Consider the following 6,000-nt stretch of genomic DNA (forward strand, 5'->3'; position numbering starts at 1 on the left):
ATGGACTCATAGAAATAACATTAAAACAGAGGGACTCATAGAAATAACATTAAAACAGATGGACTCATAGAAATAACATTAAAACAGAGGGACTCATAGAAATAACATTAAAACAGAGGGACTCATAGAAATAACATTAAAACAGATGGACTCATAGAAATAACATTAAAACAGAGGGACTCATAGAAATAACATTAAAACAGAGGGACTCATAGAAATAACATTAAAACAGATGGACTCATAGAAATAACATTAAAACAGAGGGACTCATAGAAATAACATTAAACTAGAGGGACTCATAGAAATAACATTAAAACAGATGGACTTATAGAAATAACATTAAAACAGATGGACTCATTGAAATAACATTAAAACAGATGGACTCATAGAAATAACATTAAAACAGATGGACTCATAGAAATAACATTAAAACAGATGGACTCATAGAAATAACATTAAAACAGAGGGACTCATAGAAATAACATTAAAACAGAGGGACTCATAGAAATAACATTAAAACAGATGGACTCATTGAAATAACATTAAAACAGAGGGACTCATAGAAATAACATTAAAACAGATGGACTCATAGAAATAACATTAAAACAGATGGACTCATAGAAATAACATTAAAACAGATGGACTCATAGAAATAACATTAAAACAGAGGGACTCATAGAAATAACATTAAAACAGAGGGACTCATAGAAATAACATTAAAACAGAGGGACTCATAGAAATAACATTAAAACAGATGGACTCATAGAAATAACATTAAAACAGAGGGACTCATAGAAATAACATTAAAACAGAGGGACTCATAGAAATAACATTAAAACAGATGGACTCATAGAAATAACATTAAAACAGATGGACTCATAGAAATAACATTAAAACAGAGGGACTCATAGAAATAACATTAAAACAGATGGACTCATAGAAATAACATTAAAACAGATGGACTCATAGAAATAACATTAAAACAGATGGACTCATAGAAATAACATTAAAACAGATGGACTCATAGAAATAACATTAAAACAGATGGACTCATAGAAATAACATTAAAACAGAGGGACTCATAGAAATAACATTAAAACAGAGGGACTCATAGAAATAACATTAAACTAGAGGGACTCATAGAAATAACATTAAAACAGATGGACTTATAGAAATAACATTAAAACAGATGGACTCATTGAAATAACATTAAAACAGATGGACTCATAGAAATAACATTAAAACAGATGGACTCATAGAAATAACATTAAAACAGATGGACTCATTGAAATAACATTAAAACAGAGGGACTCATAGAAATAACATTAAAACAGAGGGACTCATAGAAATAACATTAAAACAGAGGGACTCATAGAAATAACATTAAAACAGATGGACTCATTGAAATAACATTAAAACAGAGGGACTCATAGAAATAACATTAAAACAGATGGACTCATAGAAATAACATTAAAACAGATGGACTCATAGAAATAACATTAAAACAGATGGACTCATAGAAATAACATTAAAACAGAGGGACTCATTGAAATAACATTAAAACAGAGGGACTCATAGAAATAACATTAAAACAGAGGGACTCATAGAAATAACATTAAAACAGAGGGACTCATAGAAATAACATTAAAACAGATGGACTCATAGAAATAACATTAAAACAGATGGACTCATAGAAATAACATTAAAACAGATGGACTCATAGAAATAACATTAAAACAGAGGGACTCATTGAAATAACATTAAAACAGAGGGACTCATAGAAATAACATTAAAACAGAGGGACTCATAGAAATAACATTAAAACAGAGGGACTCATAGAAATAACATTAAAACAGAGGGACTCATAGAAATAACATTAAAACAGATGGACTCATAGAAATAACATTAAAACAGAGGGACTCATAGAAATAACATTAAAACAGAGGGACTCATAGAAATAACATTAAAACAGATGGACTCATAGAAATAACATTAAAACAGATGGACTCATAGAAATAACATTAAAACAGAGGGACTCATAGAAATAACATTAAAACAGATGGACTCATAGAAATAACATTAAAACAGATGGACTCATAGAAATAACATTAAAACAGATGGACTCATAGAAATAACATTAAAACAGATGGACTCATAGAAATAACATTAAAACAGATGGACTCATAGAAATAACATTAAAACAGAGGGACTCATAGAAATAACATTAAAACAGAGGGACTCATAGAAATAACATTAAAACAGATGGACTCATAGAAATAACATTAAAACAGATGGACTCATAGAAATAACATTAAAACAGAGGGACTCATAGAAATAACATTAAAACAGATGGACTCATAGAAATAACATTAAAACAGAGGGACTCATTGAAATAACATTAAAACAGAGGGACTCATAGAAATAACATTAAAACAGATGGACTCATAGAAATAACATTAAAACAGAGGGACTCATAGAAATAACATTAAAACAGAGGGACTCATAGAAATAACATTAAAACAGAGGGACTCATAGAAATAACATTAAAACAGATGGACTCATAGAAATAACATTAAAACAGAGGGACTCATAGAAATAACATTAAAACAGATGGACTCATAGAAATAACATTAAAACAGAGGGACTCATAGAAATAACATTAAAACAGATGGACTCATAGAAATAACATTAAAACAGAGGGACTCATAGAAATAACATTAAAACAGAGGGACTCATAGAAATAACATTAAAACAGATGGACTCATAGAAATAACATTAAAACAGAGGGACTCATAGAAATAACATTAAAACAGATGGACTCATAGAAATAACATTAAAACAGATGGACTCATAGAAATAACATTAAAACAGATGGACTCATAGAAATAACATTAAAACAGATGGACTCATAGAAATAACATTAAAACAGATGGACTCATAGAAATAACATTAAAACAGAGGGACTCATAGAAATAACATTAAAACAGATGGACTCATAGAAATAACATTAAAACAGAGGGACTCATAGAAATAACATTAAAACAGATGGACTCATAGAAATAACATTAAAACAGAGGGACTCATAGAAATAACATTAAAACAGATGGACTCATAGAAATAACATTAAAACAGAGGGACTCATAGAAATAACATTAAAACAGAGGGACTCATAGAAATAACATTAAAACAGAGGGACCGTGGAGAAAGCTGAGGTCAGGCTCGATTTTTTTTTTTGGTGAAAGGTTTTTAAAAAATATATATAAAAAAAAATCCTGAACACCCTAAGTCAAAACATTCTAACAATTTGAGAAAAGATCAATTTACAAGACTTCAGATGGACAGGAATAATGACCTTCAGCTTAGTAGCCTATTATGCTACTACAGTACATTTCACAATACAACCTCTTTTATCAATAACTCTATAATAATATCGTGTGTTATTAACAATAAGGACACATCTATTTTTTGTTCGATTACAATTTTCAGGTTAGCAAAGACCGTTGAGACATCTATGACAGAATATTAGGCTACATTAGTAGATGAGGTATAATGATGACCAGTGAATAAATAATCCTCAAAATCCCCTGCTGATGATTTTCTGCAATGATACTTTGTCCTCTGACACACACACACACACACACACACACACACACACACACACACACACACACACACACACACAGACACACAGACACACACACACACGTCTGTTTTACTATCCTTGTGGGGACCAAACAATTGATTCCCATTCAAAATCATATTTTCCCTAACCTAACCCAAACCTTAACCTAACCTAATCCCTAAAATAGCAATTTTTTTCTTGTGGGGACCGGCGAAATGTCCCCATTTTTGTTTTACTATCCTTGTGAGGACTTCTGGTACCCACAAGGATAGTAAAACCAAACACAAACACTAAAAGTAGTGCACTACAAAGGACTGTTGTCTCTCTGAATATCACTGTCCTCCCCCTGCTGTCTCTCTCTGTTGCATCCCCCTGTCTCTGTCACTGATCCTCTCTCTCTCTCTCTCTCTCTCTCTCCCCCCCCCCCCCCCCCCAAAGGCCAGTCAAGGGGACACAGAAAAACCGAGCGTCTACATTCTCTATGATCTGACTCATAGCTAAAAGAGAGAGGGACAAAGGAATATTTACCGCTCATTTGGTGACTCACTACATCCTCACTGATAGTTAAACTACTGATATGGAAAGGAAAAAGATGACCACTCAGCCTCGTATGACTCAGGTGCCACCTACTGCCGTTGTGCCCTTGCACAAGGCATTTAATCCCCAAACTGCTCCAGGGGCGCTTGCGCTGTGGTTGACCTTGTGTCTGACCCTTCATTTCCTCAGTGAAAACAATGTACTGAGCAAATGTCAAATTGTCTTTTTACCAAATTACCTTAACAACAGACCACGTATTCACCTTGTATACACTAGACAAACAAGCCAAAACAAAAACAAAGGCAAAGTCTTCTCATGCTTTGTTGATTTCAAAAGAGCTTTCTACTCAATTTGGCATGAGAGTCTGCTATACAAATTGATGGAAATTGGTGTTGGGGGAGAAACATACGACATTATAAAATCCATGTAAACAAACAACAAGTGTGCGGGTAAAATTGGCAAAAAACACACACATTTCTTTCCACAAGGCCGTGGGGTGAGACAGGGATGCAGCTTAAGCCCCACCCTCTTCAACATGTCTATCAACGAATTGGTGAGGGCACTAGAACAGTCTGTAGCACCCGGCCTCACCCTGCTAGAATATGAAGTCAAATGTCTACTGTTTGCTGATGATCTGGTGCTTCAGTCCCCAACCAAGGAGGTCCTACAGCAGCACCTAGATCTTCTGCACAGATTCTGTCAGACCTGGACCCTGACAGTAAATCTCAGTAAGACCAAAATAATGGTGTTCCAAAAAGGTCCAGTTGCCAGGACCACAAATACAAATTCCATCTAGACACCATTGCCCTAGAACACACAAAAAACGATACATACCTCAGCCTAAACATCAGTGCCACAGGTAACTTCCACAAAGCTGTGAACGATCTGAGAGACAAGGCAAGAAGGGTCTTCTATGCCATCAAAAGGAACATAAAATTTGACATACCAATTAGGATCTGGATAAAAATACTTGTATCAGTCATAGAACACATTGCCCTTTATGGTTGTGAGGTCTGGGGTCCGCTCACCAACCAAGAATTCACAAAATGGGACTAACACCAAATTGAGACTCTGCATACAGAATTCTGCAAAAATATTCCCTGTATACAACATAAAGCACCAAATAATGGATGCAGAGCAGAATTAGGCCGATACCCGCTAATTATCAAAATCCAGAAAAGTGACGTTACATTCTACAACCACCTAAAAGGAAGCGATTCCCAAACCTTCCATAACAAAGCCATCACCTACAGAGAGATTAACCTGAAGAAGAGTCCCCTAAGCAAGCTGGTCCTGGGGCTCTGTTCACAAACACAAACAGACCCCACAGAGCCCCAGGACACTAACACAGTTAGACCGCACATTGGACAGAATTTATTTTTTAAAAAACAGAGCAAACTAGAATGCTATTTGGCCCTAAACAGAGAGTACACAGTGGCAAAATACCTGACCACTGTGACTGACCTAAACTTAAGGAAAGCTTTGACTATGTACAGACTCAGTGAGCATAGCCTTGCTATTGAGAAAGACAGACCTGGCTCTCAAGAGAAGACAGGCTATGTGCACAATGCCCACAAAATGAGGTGGAAACTGAGCTGCACTTCCTAACCTCCTGCCAAATGTTTGAAAATATTAGAGACACACATTTCCCTCAGATTACACAGAACAACAAAGAATTCGAAGACAAACTCAACCTTAATACAAACCTTAACACTAACCCTTAACACTAACCCTTAACACTAACCTAACCTTAACACTAACCCTAACCTTAACACTAACCCTTAACACTAACCCTTAACACTAACCTTAACTCTAACACTAACCCTGACCTTAACACTAAC

Source organism: Salmo salar, chromosome 15, assembly GCF_965601325.2.
Source record: "Salmo salar chromosome 15, fSalSal1, whole genome shotgun sequence".
Taxonomy (NCBI): Eukaryota; Metazoa; Chordata; class Actinopteri; order Salmoniformes; family Salmonidae; genus Salmo; species Salmo salar.